Consider the following 17,307-nt stretch of genomic DNA (forward strand, 5'->3'; position numbering starts at 1 on the left):
GTTTTCCTCGTCTTTGTAATCAGATGGCTAATATCAATAATATGCCTGCCAGTCTCTGTTGGCTAAGAATTGAGGAAAGACTGATTGCATCACTTGTGTTGGAAATCCCAAATTGTTTGCATAGTCAACTTACACACAGCACTGACACACACACCACACACACACACGCACGCACGCACGCACGCACGCACGCACGCACGCACGCACGCACGCACACACACACACACACACACACACACACACACACACACACACACACACACACACACACACACACACACACACACACACACACACACACACACACACACACACACACACACACACACACACACACACACACACACACACACACACACACACACACACACCCTACCAGACATGCTCCCAGGGGTCTTTTCACTGTCCCCAGCTCCAGAACAAATTCAAGGAAAATGGTAGTATTATACAGAGCCATGATTGCATGGAACTCCCTTCCATCTCATATAGAACAAGTGAACAGCAAACCTGGTTTAAAAAACAAATAAAGCAACACCTCAGGCACTATGCCTCTCCCCCATGTGACCTATTTGTTGTGTGTATGTACTGACATGTATGTTTAACTGATAGATGAAAATACACGCACACTACATGTTAATGTTTTTAAATGTATATACATTTTAAAGACTTTTGTCTGTAATGACTTTTTTGTTATATGTTGGGCCCCAGAAAGATTAGCTGTCGCCATTGGCGTTGGCTAATCGGGATCCTAATAAAGTCAAATAAAATAATTAGGGATATATCATGTCACTTCGCTGAAGTCCAGAGCAAGCAAAATCATATAGCCTAGGCAGCAGTATCTGAAGGAAAGCATGTTCCTACTGCACCGTGCCATCACTTTGGAGAGCGCCCTACCTGCAGAGTGCTTTTGCTAGCTAAATTAACCGGAATATGCTACATTGTAATTCCATAATATTGAAGGCACTGCGATGTTACAGCTGCTTATCTTTAGACACATCACCAGTACCACCCAAATTAGGCCTATCTGAATTATGAAAAGTATCAATAATATTGCCAAGTAGCTTATTATAGTTCTGGTAAAGATGAGTCAGTAGTAGATAAACTGTATTTTATATGGATGATAAACGTGACCTATCTGTTTATTCCAGGAAAAACTGGAGGAAATTCTTTCTGGTCACTAATCTGGATATGCGTGCCTGCCTTTGTGCGCCAATGTTGATGACTGGTCATTGGTCATCAATCAAGAAGAGCAACTTTTTGGTTCTGAAGCATATAAGAGAATTTAACGACGACTTGAGGGCTGTGGTTTCAGAACAACAACGACAAACCAAAACTATACAACCACCTAAAAGAGTAATGGAGACTGGAAGGGGCATGTGCTCTGCACAGGTAGAGCCTTATCGGTGCATGCATGTGCCTGACCATGGCCCTTTAGCCTGGGGCCCCTAGTGGCCCCCCAGGCTAAATGACCCTGCCTGGGGCCCTGTGGTGATGGTAGAGTCTGTGTGTGTGAGAGTGTTTCTGTTTGTTAGTGTGTTTGTGTGTGTATGTGTGGGGGGGGGGGGGGTAGTGATGGGGCGAGCAGCAGCAGCCAGATGTTCCCCTGCATTAGGAACTGACAGGCCTGTCATGTTTTCTCCTCCACTACCACAGAGTTCCATCACCTACCGTCTGCTGCACACACACCCTTGAGACATGGTCCAGTATACAGGGCCAGAGAGAGGGAGGGAGGGAGAATGCGAGAGATAGAGAAATCAGAGCGCATTCTAAATTCTAAGACATTCCATGACATCAGGCCCTAAACTTATTATGGTGTTGATATTGTTGTAGGACTAAACAATATTAGTCTACCTTTGAAGCATAAAATGTAATTTATACATTATAGGATGGTGACACGATGTGCATATTTTTTCTGCTGTGACAATGTCTCCCCCTAGAGGACTTGTGTTCATTAATTAATGAGCATAGACAGACTGAGGAACAGGCTCCGTGCAGTTGCCATTTAGCGATTTTTCCTTGTTCTCTAGATAAACATCTCCTCCTACTGGCTGTCCTGGCAAACTACACCGCTATTATTCCTAACCACTACTGAATCAAATCAAATCAAATTGGATTTGTCACATGCACTGAATACAACAGGTTACAGTGAAATGCTTGAAATGCTTACAACCTTACAGTGAAATGCTTACTTACAAGCCCTTAACCAACAATGCTTTAAAAAATAAAAACAAGTGTTAAGTAAAAAATAGATAAGTAAAACATAGAAAATTAAAGTAACAAATAAATAAACAGCAGCAGTAAAATAACAAGCAAGGATATATACAGGGGGTACCGGTACAGAGTCAATGTGCTGGGCACCGGTTAGTTGAGGTAATTGAGGTAATATGTACATGTAGGTAGAGTTAAAGTGAGTATGCATAGATTATAAACAGAGAGTAGCAGCATCGTAAAAGAGGGGTCTGGGTAGCCCTTTGACTAGCTGTTCAGGAGTCTTATGGTTTGGGGGGTAGAAGCTGTTAAGCCTTTTGGATCTCGACTTGGTGCTCCGGTACTGCTTGCCGTGCGGTAGCAGAGAGAACAGTCTATGACTAGGGTGGCTGGAGTCTTTGATGATTTTTAGGGCCTTTCTCTAAAACAAACTGATATAGAGGTCCTGGATGGCAGGAAACTTGGCCTCAGTGATGTACTGGGCCGTACACACTACCCTCTGTAGTGCCTTGCAGTCGGAGGCCGAGCAGTTTCCATACCAGGCAGTGATGCAACCAGTCAGGATGCTCTCGATGGTGCAGCTGTGGATCTGAGGACCCATGCCAAATCTTTTCAGTCTCCTGAGGGGAAATAGGTTTTGTCTTATTGTGCTTGGACCATGTTAGTTTGTTGGTGATGTGGACACCAAGGAACTTGACGCTCACAACCTGTTCCACTACAGCCCCGTCGATGAGAATGGGGGCGTGTTCGGTCCTCCTTTCCTGTAGTCCACAATCATCTCTTTTGTCTTGATCACGTTGAGGGACAGGTTGTTGTCCTGGCACCACAAGACCAGGTCTCTGACCTCCTCCCTATAGGCTGTCTCATCGTTGTCGGTGATCAAGCCTGATCAAGCCACTGATGTGTCATCAGCAAACCTAATGATGGTGTTGGAGTCGTGCCTGGCCCGTGCAGTCATGAGTGAACAGGGAGTACGCACTCCTGAGGGGCCCAAGTGTTGAGGATCAGCGTGGCGGCTGTATTATTCCCTACCCTTACCACCCCGTCAGGAAGTACAGGATCCAGATGCAGAGGGAGGTGTTTAGTCCCAGGGTCCTTAGCTTAGTGATGAGCTTTGAGGGCACTATGGTGTTGAATGCTGAGCTGTATTCAATGAATAGCATTCTCACATATGTGTTCCTTTTGTCCAGGTGGGAAAGGGCAGTGTTGAGTGCAATAGAGATTGCATCATCTGTTGATCTGTTGGGGCGGTATGCAAATTGGAGTGGGTCTAGGGTTTCTGGGATAATGGTGTTGATGTGAGCGATGACCAGCCTTTTCAAAGCACTTCATGGCTACAGATGTGAGTGCTACGGGTCAGTAGTCATTTAGGCAGGTTACCTTAGTGTTCTTGGGTACAGGGACTATGGTGGTCTGGTTGAAACATGTTGGTATTACAGAATCAGTCAGGGACAAGTTGAAAATGTCAGTGAAGACACTTGCCAGTTGGTCAGCGCATGCTCAGAGTACACGTCCTGGTAATCCGTCTGGCCTTGTGAATGTTGACCTGTTTAAAGGTCTTACTCACATCGGCTACGGAGAGCGTGATCACACAGTCGTCCGGAACAGCTGGTGCTTTCATGCATGTTTCAGTGTTACTTGCCTCAAAGCGAGCATAGAAGTAATTTAGCTCGTCTAGTAGGTTTGTGTCACTGGGCAGCTTGCGGCTGTGCTTCCCTTTGTAGTCTGTAATGGTTTGCAAGCCCTGCCACATCCAACGAGCATCAGAGCCGGTGTAGTACGATTCAACCTTAGTCCTGTATTGACACTTTGCCTGTTTGATGGTTTGTCGGAGAGCATAGCGGGATTTCTTGTTAGTGTCCGGGTTAGAGTCCTGCTCCTTGAAAGCGGCAGCCCTAACCTTTAGCTCAGTGCGGATGTTGCTTGTAATCCATGGCTTCTGGTTGGGGTGTGTACATATGGTCACTGTGGGGATGACATCACCGATGCACTTATCCAAATCAAAATCAAATCAAATCAAATTTTATTAGTCACATACACATGGTTAGCAGATGTTAATGCGAGTGTAGCGAAATGCTTGTGCTTCTAGTTCCGACAATGCAGTAATAACCAACAGTAATCTAACCTAACAATTTCTCCACGCTATCTACCCAAGGTGTCGCGTTACCATTCAACACACCATCACATGATGTTGGAAGGAGGATCACCAGCACACGACAATGTTGAGTTAGAAAGTACATTATAGTCGCATTATTGTTTTGTTGCTGCGACGCTGAAGTATTGAGAGTGGAGAATGTACAGGATCCATAGACTGAGAGAGACGAACGAGAATAGTGCCTAGAATGGACAATGTAGACACACGATGAGATAGATGAGCGGGATATAATTTAAAACACCAATTATATAATCGGTGAGAGAAGGAGTAAACTGAAAGCTAGGGTGAAGCTATTGAGAGTCATTAAAAGTTGAAGGTCTCTATAAGCTTGGACTTACCACAGAGGCTAAAGGGCTGAGATCACACTTGTTATAAATGACTAGGTAGGCAAGATTGGTCAAAGATTTGATCAGTGAGGACATGTGATTACGAAGTAATCAAGTTATATATATTCAGTATGAAATATATCGCGAGTAATAGGTCTGTTAACACCGGTATGTGATTGTTGCTCTAACTGAGCAATATCAAGTATAGTTAATGATGGTATTACCTATAATTGAGAGCTTAGTAAATCGTGGCTAGTGATATAATCTTTTGTCCTACATGGAGTGGTTCCATAATTACCATAATTTAAGGAAGGAATAGTAGCCTGGAGTTGAGCTCAGTAGTGTGTTGTGCTTATGACCTCAAGCGCACGCGCTAAATATATGTAGTGGTGGCTGTTTAACAGTCTGATGGCCTTGAGATAGACACGTGATGTGTATTAATACACAGTCTCACGGTCGGCACCCTGATATATTGATGCACGCCTGTACCCTACGATGCGCAATTCGCTACTTTTTCCTCACTGCGCTTTTTGCAGTCTGAGATGAATTAGCACTAGAGGGTGAAGTTTAACAGGAAAAGTGTGCGGTAGAGGTGGTTGTTAAACCCTCTGCTGATGAGTACTTTATCGCCTATCCTTCTGTGAACATCTCGGGTGGGGTGTGTTCCGTGCTCGCCAACGAGGACACAGGAGGTACGTTGGTTTGGTCTTCACCTCGGTAAGATTATGAGTCACGTTGCTGCTAGTAACTCAATCTTACAACTACTGGAGAGCCTATGTACGTGTTTTGTGTTGGTGCTGAGCAAGCTATTGAATCCGTAGCCAAGGCAGAACGGATTGTATTAAGGCATTATATGCCTTGCAGGGATGCTCAAACAATCCTCAGATTAGTTTGAGATCTCATCTGTAAGTTTTGTGAGTGGAACTTTGGCTGATCAAAGCCTGAGCATATTATATTACAAGACCGTCCGAGTAGAGAATTGAAGAGGACGACTTGTTCTAACATACACAATCAGCCGCCTATACGCTTACCAACGCTGGTCGGCTAGTAGAGCGTGTGAGTGTGGACAACTCGCAATCAGTTTCGCATCGCCGTGAAGATTCGAATGCATATTCGCACTCTGATGGAACTTTATACAAACTTTACACCTTCTTCCAGCTACGACAAACATTTGAACGCCGTCGATGTGGATAGGGGGTGCTCCCTCTGCTGTTTTCCTGAAAGTCCCACAATCATCAATGCTTGTTTTTGGTATCGAACTTATAGTTGAGTACTTGAAGGTTATTTTATATCTATAGAACTAACTCGCTAATACAGCTATAGGCCGACTGGGCCCCTCATACAGCGATCTCTATCGGCCTGAGGCTTTAGGGCAGAACACAACGCGTGCTGCGTTACGTATAGTTGTGTGGTTTACAAAGCTCGACTCTACCTATAGTAGGTTGCTTCGATCCTGCGGCTGCAATACTTTAGGAGTGCACCTCCAGTTATGGGAGGGCGTTTGCACATAAGCCAACACAGCAGTCTCTATTGGGTAAACATGTGGAGAAGGAGCAGGAAGAGGAGGGCACAGACACACCGCACCCTGTTATTGTGGGCTCCCAGTGTTGAGGAATTGTGTACAGCGGGGCTGGAGATGTTCGTACCTACCCCCTCACCACTTCTGGGGGTCGCGGTACCGATCATGGAAGTCCAGGACGCAGTGAATGCACATGTGGAATCGAGAGTTGTTTAGCTTTCCGAGACCCTACCAGCCGCTCGATGCTCTATATCAGAGAGAACACGACGTATCAACTGAAGAGGTAACACGGTAGTAAAATATGTTGAGCAGAGACGTAAGAGAATTCTGGAGGAATCGAACTGCATCGTCGATGTCGACACACAATGGGCGTTCATCTGTGCGTCTTCTCCTCGATGTCCCAGATTGGGGTACTTGGGAGCACGTGCTGCAGGGTGGTTGCGATTTGCGTCCGTCTGTGGAACCTATTGGGTCGGTAAGCCATTTTAACACATATGGCATGTGGTGATCCAGAACGGTCGTCAGCGGATGTATCATACAGGGCAGGCAGATGGACTAATTGGATCCTTCGAACTTATGCCTACTCAAAGCACTTATCGAAATAGTATGACAGGAAAGCTGAGTGCGACAACGCGGGCGGCGAATATATGAGTTCTGTTATTAAGAACACTCGTTAAACCCTATTTAGAGTATTCTATGGAGAATCAGAACAATGTGGGCCCCTCCTTGTAAAGTCTATTAGTTGTGAGAACAATGCAAGAATCACACTGGGATATCCATGAAATAGGATGTGATTGAATAATGTCCGTAAACACCACCAGCGATCAGCAGTCGCACATACTAGTCTTTACTTGGAGGGACCGGCTTGGAGAATGCTCAGTTACTGGCCTGACAGCCTTATGCTGAAAGGGTTAACACGTTTAAATGTATTTACCACCCTATCATGCGTGCAGTGAAAAGGAGAGCCGACATGGTTTTGGTAGGGGGCGCCGTGTCAGTGGCAACGGCTGAGAGTTCTATTGTCCTCAAAAGGCGGGCAAGAAAAGTCTAGTTTTAGGATGCCTGTCTGGGAGCAAGAACATCGGTCCTCCCTGACGGTGACTGGTCTTTCTTGTTTGTAATCCGCTTGTTCGAGTTGACACTGATACGACTCTGGCCACATGAGCTCTCTTGTATCGTCTGAAGCCTGTTGAAATTTCGACTGATTGTGCTCTGTAAACTGAGACTAGCCTGTTTGATTGTCTCCCTATGCGGAGAGAGAATCACGGCTACAGCTTACTACACTGATTCTGGTATTCGGCATATCATTCGCCTTTCCGGTCAGCTTGCCCTGGGTTAAAAGCAGTGGGTTCGCCCCAGATTTCAGTTACGCGATTACTCGAAAGGCTAGCCTATGCTGGTCAATTCCAAACGGTTTCTGGTTTGGGAATATGTTTTTAATCCAGTTGCTGTGGGTACCGACATCGATCAATATATTCTTCCGCACTTCCCTTAAATGATCAACTTCGGCTCACACGAATCAGCATATTCGTCAAATATTGTTGTTGGACCGCGATGCGGAACATATTCCAATCCGGTGATCGAAGCAGTACTTGAAGCGTGTTCAGATTGGTCACAGCGTTGAACAGACCTGAAGCGGCGGAGGCTTGTTGTTTAGTTTCTGTTTGTAGCAGGAATCTCAACAAATGGAAGTCGTGGCAGCTTTTCCAAAGGGGGGGCGGGGAGGCCTTGTTAAGCGTCGCGGAATTAGTGTAGCAATGGTCCAGTGTTTTTTTCCAGCCCTGGTGCACATCGATAATGCTTGATTAGAATTAGGGAGTTTTGTTTGTTAGATAGCCTTGTTAAAATCCCCAGCTACGATGAATGAGCCTCAGGGTGTGTGGTTTCAGGTTTACAAAGAGTCCAGATCAAGTTCGTTCAGGGCCATCGAATTGTCTGCGTGGGGGATGTATACGTCTGGATTATGAATTGACGGAATTCCCTGGTAATGAAATGCGCTCGACATTTGATGGATGGAGTTCTAGATCAGGGTGACCAGATTATCCCAACGGATCTATATGTAGCATTGTGTTAGCAGAACGATAGTTCTGGTATTTGATGGCCACACTTCTCGTTATCAAGCATACCCCGCCCCTCTTCTTACCGAAGATGTTTGTTTCTGTCGCGCGATGCATGGAGAAACGCTGGCTGCACCGACTCCGTATAGCGTCCCTTGAGTTAGCCCATGTTTCCGTGAAGCAACACGTTGCAATGCCTGATGTCTCTCTGGGAATGCTACCCCGTTGGGCTGGATTCATCAACTTATTGCAAAGAGACTGGACATTGGCAGGTAGTATGCTAGGGTGGAGCGCGATGTGCCCGTCTCCGAGCCTGACCACGAGACCGCCACGTTTTCCCCTTTTTTCGGCGTCGCCCAGGGTCGCCGGCTGGATCAGATCCATTGTATTTGGTGGAAAGGCAAAACACTGATCCGATTTCGGGAAAATCATAATTCTGGTAGGAACGATGGTGCAGGTGCGTTAATCGTAATTCAGTAGTTCCCTCCCGACTGTATGTATGAAACCTAAGATTACCCCGGAGGTACCGATGTAAGAAATAACACGTTAAGAAAAAACAAAATACTGCATATTTTCCAAGGAACGCGAAGCGAGGCTGCCATCTCTATCGGCGCCGGAAGTAATTATCCAGTGACTAATGTGGTGTACTCCTCAATGCCATCGGAAGAATCCCAGAACATATTCCAGTCTGTGCTAGCAAAACAGTCCTGTAGCTTAGCATCTGTGTCATCTGACTACGTTCTTATTGACCGAGTCACTGGTGCTTCCTGCTTTAGTTTTTGCTTGTAAGCAGGAATCAGGAGGATAGAATTATGGTCAGATTTGCCAAATGGAGGGCGAGAGAGAGCTTTGTATGCGTCTCTGTGTGTGGAGTAAAGGTGGTCTAGATTTTTATCCCCTCTGGTTGCACATTTAACATGCTGATAGAAATTAGGCAAAACTGATTTGAGTTTCCCTGCATTAAAGTCCCCGGCCACCGCCGCCTCTGGATGAGCGTTTTCCTGTTTGCTCATGGCCGTATACAGCTCACTGAGAGCGGTCTTAGTGCCAGCCTCGGTCTGCGGTGGTATATAGACAGCTACGAAAAATATAGATATAGGACTGATGGTAAAGGTAGATTACCCTCTCGGCGATGGATCCTGACAAGGCACCCGGACCGTCGTCCACGATACCTCCGTCTTTTCCTCCTGCGAATGATGGGGATGAGGGCCTTGTCGTGTGTCTGGAGTAAATCCTTCCCGTCCGACTCGTTGAAGAAGAAGGATTCCTCCAGTACCAGTACGGGGTGAGTAATCGCTGCCCTGATATCAAGAAGCTCTTTTTGGTCATAAGACACAGTGGCAGACACATTAAGTACAAAATAAGTTACAAATAACACGAAAAACATACACAATAGCACAATTGGTTACGGCATCGAAAAACGGCGGCCATCTCCTTCGCCGCCATTTTGTACTGACCATCAAAATCAAGGCTCAGATCCAATACCTTCTAAATGCAGCTGTAGGCTCATAAACACTATAGCTCATATTCAGAGAGAGATCCAGTGTGACGATTGGATAATGATTGATGGCAGAGAAGAATGAAGACGAGGGGATTAAATGGTCAATAAAATAGTTTTATTTAGTCATTTAAGGGTACAACTGTTAATCAGATAGAAAACAAACTAGCTTTTCAAAATAAAAGCAACGTCCATTTAATATAATATGTATTGGTTTCAAAACACACTCGTTACCACCTTTAATAAATACTCTTCTTTTTGTATATTTGTTTTTACAAAAACAACATACAGTGACATGAGCGTACGCCGACGGGACAAAACAAAGATTTGTTTGAAGGGTCGGTCAGAGAGGTCGGTCAGAGAAGATAGCATACACAGATAGATATAGGGTGTATACCAAATGGCACCCTATTCCCTATATAGTGCAGTACTAAAGTAATGCACTACTAAAGTAATACACTATGTAGGGAATAGGGTGCCATTTGGGAAGCAGACATAACCTAAACACATCACTGTAAGGACTGTAAGTCAAACACCACATAGAGCGTGGAGGGCAGGTAGGTTTAAGGTTTAAGACAGACGCGGGTTAAAGAGAGTTACTACAGTATAGTAAATTAAAGCACTGTGGTGTTGGACCAGAGTGCCGTTGGATTAGAGGATTTATTTAATGTTTTTATTTTTCAATACTGCAAAAAAATGTCAACACACCAGTTGAGTATAGTGAGCTAGACAGCCATTTTAGTCAGGGGCGCAACTTTGGTTTTAGAAGTGGGGGGGACATAACTTTATTTAATTTTATTTATCCAGTCGGATAAACACTCCAAACAGCCTACCCGACCGCTCGGAGGCGTCTGCATGGTCCTAAATTACCGAGTTGCCAAGTTTTGTATCACATTCCAATTATAAAACTGGGGGGGGGACAAAAAGGCAATTTCAGAAAGTGCGGGGAACATTTCCCCCCAATCCTTAGTGAAAGTTGCGCCCTACATGTGCTATGAGAATGGTTTTCCCAGGGAAAACTCCTGGACATGTACTTTGATGAGGTGACAAGGGAAAACTCCTGGACATGTACTGTACTTACAGTATCATCTAACTCACCCTGACTTCCTCAGATATCTCTAACCCTCTCCTCCACTGACCAAACTGGAACAGAAAGCTAATACTGAGGCTTCACACTAAAGCTGGTATTTAATAATGCAGTAACTTTCGGTCTATCACAAACACACACACACACACACACACACACACACACACACACCCACACACACACACACACACACACCACACACACACACACACACACACACACACACACACACACACACACACACACACACACACACACACACACACACACACACACACACACAATAGCAGAGAAGGTACTATGTCAATCCTGCTGTGGCTATATGACTGAGTGAAGGACCACTTCGTAACACACATCCAGGGAGCCCTGGCTCACACAGAGGAACAGAAGAGAGGAACACTGCATCCTGCCTTTGGCAATGAAAACCTAACATAACAGGGTCTTCACCAATTCGGTGCCTTTTGAGCAGTGTACTTGGATTTTGATTTCACATCATTCAGCATTCTGTCATAAGAGCACATGTTCAACTTCATAAAAAACATGTTTTCCATCTTTAGTAAGTGCCTATAAGTGCTAAATAAAAGTAACCTGGGTTGACGATTTCATCTTAATCATGCCATAAATCACTTGTGACAGGGGGAATGGAAGCTTGTTGTCTGCAAACAGGGAGGAGCAATTGAATGCAAGCTTCACCATTTTTGTATTTATTGTTAAAACATTTCTAGCCGTGTTTATCGATGGGTAACAGGGTTGACGTGTTACCCGATTGCTTGACCCTGTTTTCCACCCCAAAACACCACAAAACGCCAATAAGAGCAGGACCAGCGTCACTGCTTTACACTAAATGATTTCACTATTAGCAGTTCATTGTTTCATAGAACAAATTTTTTTAAAGGAACAAATAAGAATTTGTTCTTAACTGACTTGCCTCGTTAAATAACGGTTAAATAATAAATAAAATACGAATCGTTCAGAAATAACTTTGCCAAAGCACCAAAATAGCTTTACACATGATGGTGAAAACGTAAGACATTTGGGGGTTAAGTAGGTGTCAAATTGGCCTAGAAGTTCAGCAGAGGATGCACAGAGGATGCACAGAGGATGCACAGAGGATGCACAGAGGATGCACAGAGGATGCACAGAGGATGCACAGAGGATGCACAGAGGGACATGTCAAAATTGTGAATTTTGGCAGTTTAGCAAGTCTTTAATTCATTTTAAATTTTAAATTGTCCATGTAGTCTATATTAAAGTGCACTTAATTTAATATAACAGGCTTTTAAAATGAAATATTTGTGCACAATTTCTACTTAAAATATCAAAGGGATGCAAAAGGCACTCTTTTCATGGAACGACCCAACAGATGGAGGTGGTTGATATAAGAAAAGATAGATGAAGGTGTAAAATAAACATATTATATATGCCATTTAGCAGACACTTCTATCCAGACCGATTTACAGTTATGTGTGCATACATTTTTCATATGGGTGGACCCAACAGGAATCGAATCACAATCCTGGCGTCACGAGTGCCATGCTCTACCAATTGACCATAAGAGCCAATTTATTCTTTCTCCCAAAATGTGGTCCGATGCGCCGTACGGAGGGTGTGACGCAATTACGGAGCCTCCGGAAGCACATAGAGGCCAAACTGAGCTCCGTTCCTCATGGCTGTGCGCCTGTCAAATGTTGTAACAACGAGGAGGGCTCCGTATAGCTCCTCATTGACATGATTGGTTGATGGTAGGTGAGAACGGGAGGTCCTGCATAAACACAAACTCACTTCCTTGACAACTTCCTCCACAACAGCTCTGTGCTGCTCGGCGAAGTGCAACAAGTATGAATGACCTGAAAGGCGCGCATGGTCATTCCGATGTCTGATTGGCCGTGCAGCATTTACCTTGATATGGCCTCTGCAGAAGTCAGGTCATTCATACTTGTTGCTCTTCGCCAAGCAGCACAGAGCTGTTGTGGAGGAAGTTGTCAAGGAAGTGAGTTTGTGTTTATGCAGGACCTCCCGTTCTCACCTACCATCAACCAATCATGTCAATGAGGAGCTATACGGAGCCCTCCTCGTTGTTACAACATTTGAGAGGTGCACGGCGATGCGGTACGGAGCTTGATTTGGCTTCTGCGTGCCTCTGGGGGCTATGTGATTGCGTCACACCCTCCATACGAAGCCTCCAACCACATTTTCGGATCAAGCATAAATTGGCTCTGACTTCTGCAGAGGCCATATCACTGTAAACGCTGCATGGTCAATGCAGACGTCGGATTGACCATGCAACGCCTTTAAGATAGATGTATGGAGGTGGGCTGGTGAAGGAGGCAACAGATGATAATGAATCCATCCATCCAAGAGAAGGAGAGAGGCAGGTCAAAATGTGTTGTCCACTGCATGCATCAAAGAACCTATGTTAGGTATTACCCTTTCTATGCCGAATTTAAATGTTCCTCCAACTTTACTGCTGTGTGTGTTGAAATGGCTATACAGACTGTAGAATGACAGACGGTAGGTACGTTTACCTCAGAGCCCCAGAAGACCCTGTGCTCTGCTGGAGGCCCTGAGGGAACACTTTCCATTCAATCCATTCTTGCCTTGTGATGAAAATGTCCCTTATTGTAAGATCCTCTATTATCTCTACTGTCTGTGTCTCTTTAATGCCAGGCCCCTATAGTGCTCTCTCAGCGCTGGGTGTAGTATTGTTGTGTTGGGGCCCTCTGCCTCTTGCTGTGTTTGGATCACAGGTGGTAGGAAAGGTAGAGAGCAGTGGAGGCTGGTGGGGCCCGTCCTCTGATTTAAAGTGATACCAGCCACCACTGGTAGAGAAAGGGTGCTATGACACAGTAAAATATAAATTACATTAAGTATTTACCTACCTTAATAGCACAAATCTAACATTGGAAAAACAATGGCATCCATGTCCCACAGTCGACCATCACAAGCAGCATAAGCACACCAAGGATGTAGTAGCATCTAGTAGCGCCATTTTTGTAGTTCTTTGTCAGAGTCCTTTACTGTTGCTGAGTGAGTTTTTAAGCTGGGACAAACCCAGCACATACTTTCAGTCAATACACAGAGAGAGGGCCCCCTCCCTCATAGCAACACAGCCATGCCAATCACATCCTTGTGTAGGGTAATACACATCTATCAATCAAAGGGGAAAGGGGATACCTAGTCAGTTTCACAACTGAATGCATTCAACCAAAATTTGTCTTCCGCATTTAACCCAACCCCTCTGAATCAGAGAAGTGCGGGGGGTTGCCTTAATCGACATCCACGGCGCCCGGGGAACAGTTGTTGTGGGGGTTAACTGCCTTGCTCAAGGGCAGAATGGCAGATTTTTTCCATCTTGTCAGCTCAGGGATTCAATTCGAACAAGCAACCTTTTGGTTACTGCCCCAACGCTCTAACCACTAGGCTACCTGCCGCCCAACTAATCAATTAAGCCTATTAAACACAATCAAATAATCAATCAATCACACTCAACAGGTTTTCTTCAATCACACTATTTCAGGTTGTCTTCAGGCTGTCTTCCAGACCTTACTGTGATGTTGTGATACTGTGTCACTGTTAGCCCCTAGCCCCTAGCCATCTGACACCTGTGGATGGTCTCAGGTAGTACATAGTAGCCTGAAGCAGGGTTAAGCCATGTCATGTAAAACTACCAACACATCTTCCTCCTCCCATCTTCTCAGGAAAGGATACCTGGTAAGGTCTCTCAGGGGGGGGGTGAGGGGTACGCAAGACAGGCTAGACATTCAAAACACTCCACGTACCGAGGGTTCTGGGTGAAGGAGATAAAGAGGGGGAAGGAAGGAGAGAGGGGCTGGGTGTAACAGTAGCTGTGTCGGTGGGACACTGGGAGGGTCACTTGTGACTCAACCCCCTGTTTTATCCATGGTGAGACAAGGCATCAACAGCGTGACATCACATCCTCCCGAGGAATCAATTAGGTGGGTTCAGAAGGACAGAGACTCTTCACTTGTCCTCTCCACAGCAAAGGGTTCTTACCTAAGAACAACGTGTTTTCACAATCACAACTCCCTTTTTAGGGAGAAAAAACATTGAAGTAAATTGTAGGAGCGTTATATTCAAGTGTCCGACTTAAATAAGCACAAATCGATTTCCACTGATGAACACAAAGTAAGCCGTCAAATTACTGCAACGATTCTTCACTAGTCTTACTACTCTGGATAAAGGTATAGGCTCTGGGCTCTACTCTAGACCATTCCAACTCTGCTCTCTTTCTCCATCTCTCTCTCTCTCCCCACCCTCCCTTTCTCTGGCAGTTTGGGATTTGAGGGGTTGTCACCATCTCATCCACTCGATCCCTCTATCCCCCTTCCCTCTCTCTGGTAGGTTGGGGGGTGTCATATTCGTCCATTGCCATGGGTATTCACCCTCCTCTCCTGGGTGCTTCCTCTCCTCTCCTGGGAGTTGCCCCTCCTGCTGTGGGAGGTGTAGAAGAGATCAGAGGGACCAAAAGAGGTGCAGGAGGAGGTGGTGGAGGTGAGGCCACAGGCTTCACAGGCCAGGGCCAACTGTCTCAGAGCATCCAGAGAGTCTACCTTGGCACTGCCGCAGGAGATCACACTGACCCTGTAGAGAGAGAGAGACGAGAAGAGGAGAGAGAGAGAGAAGAGAGAGAGAGAAGAGAGAGGAGAGAGAGAGAGAGAGAGAGAGAGAGAGAGAGAGAGAGAGAGATGAGAGAGAGAGAGAGAGAGCCAAAATTGTTCCAAGACAAATTTTATTTTGTCTCCAAGACAATTTCCCCCTTGGTAACAATAATGTTTATTTGTATCAAGTTTATTGTAGTTGTCACGGGTGTGGTGTGTGTGTGTGTGTGTGTTGCTGTGTGTGTGTGTGTGTGTTGTGTGTGTGTGTGCCAATTGTGTGTGTGTGTGTGTGTGTGTGTGTGTGTGTGTGTGTGTGTGTGTGTGTGTGTACCTTCAGTACAGTAATATTCCAGGTGAAACTCTCCAGGGCTTTGCTCTGCTTGTGTCCCTTCAGCCCCTCCTTCTCTCCCAGCCTGGGCAGCTCCTCATGGAACTCCATTCCTGAGAAGACAGGACAGGAGATAGAGATACAGTTCAACTGATAGTTAGAGCTGTGGCCAAGGCAGGCAACAGGTAGCAGTAAGCAGAGCCATGTGGCAGTAAGCTGACCAATGTCATCGTTACCATGTTGGAAAAACACTGCAATCATAAAACGAATTGCAATTAAATCTCATTGTATTTCGTTTTTTTTCTCCAGCCCCAGTATGTCCGGCGATTTCTCTCCTCATAAGGCAAATTATAGGCTCACTGTGTTTACTGAAGTCTGGACTAGGTTTATGTGTATTGGTATGGTAAATGAAAACCATTGATTTTCCTCTCTCCATTTCTCCTATATAGCACTTCCAGTTCATCTCTCTCTCTTGAGGACTGTGGTGTACAGTATAAATAACATCACAAGACAGAGCTCTGCAATCACCCTTCGGTAGACCACTTGATCTCTAAAAAGTTAGTTATTAGTTTGATATTCATTCCAGCCATTATTTACCCCTTTCCTCCACGACAAATATTTTATATTCCTCCTTTCCCTCCCTCCCTCTGTCCATCCATCCTCTCCTCTCACCTTCTCTCTGCACCTGGGCCATCCTCTCCTGCACAGCGTCTGCATTCTCGATCAGCTGCTTCTTGGCCGAGATCATCTGGAAGAGAGACAAAGACAGACACTGGATGAGCCTCTGGACAGACAGACAGATACATATCAACAGACCAACCAATAGACAGATGGATAGAAACATTGTCATACACACAAAAACATACACACGTAGATACTGGCCTTTAATGGTGGCAGGTATATTCTGTACAGTACTGGAGGTTGGTGGCGCCTTAATTGGGGAGTACGGGCTTGTGGTAATGGCTGGAGCGGAATAAGTGGAATGGTATCAAATACATCAACACATCATTTGATGCCCTTCCGTTCGCTCCATTCCAGCCATTATTATGAGCCGACCTCCCCTCAGCAGCCTCCACCGGTGTAGAGACACACAAGTTCTATAATGCAAATGAATGAAAAATGTATGGGGGAAAAACTCTGAAAATGTTTTTATGAAAGAGCAGCACACTGTGTTATTTACAGACTAATGTCCTTCCTTCCTTCCTGACTCTAACTCTGACCGTGCTGTACACTACCTCAGGGTTAGATGAGATGTCTGTGAGACGGAGGAATGGAGGGATGGGGGAAAGGGAGAGATGGAAGGGAAGAAGAGAGCGTGATGACTAAGGCCACGTGTGATGGAGGTTTGAGGGTGTGATGTAGACATTGGAGGGGCTACAGTCTGTGTCTCAGGCCAACTGTCTGTGTGTCACACTGACCTGCTGGGCTAGCTTGGCCCTAGATACACATACATACAGAGAGCGAGGCTGACAAACATCTAACATACACAGAGCACACTGCACAAATATGC

The 17,307-nt window shown here is 45.4% G+C and overlaps 1 pseudogene; it reads right to left on the reverse strand.

Moving 5' to 3' along the window:
- Positions 1–9,859: 9,859 nt before the first annotated feature.
- Positions 9,860–17,307, reverse strand: part of LOC111972899 (inactive phospholipase C-like protein 1) — a 117,306-nt pseudogene continuing 109,858 nt past the window's right edge.

The sequence above is a fragment of the Salvelinus sp. IW2-2015 genome, linkage group LG2 (assembly GCF_002910315.2).
Source record: "Salvelinus sp. IW2-2015 linkage group LG2, ASM291031v2, whole genome shotgun sequence".
In the NCBI taxonomy this organism is placed as follows: domain Eukaryota; kingdom Metazoa; phylum Chordata; class Actinopteri; order Salmoniformes; family Salmonidae; genus Salvelinus; species Salvelinus sp. IW2-2015.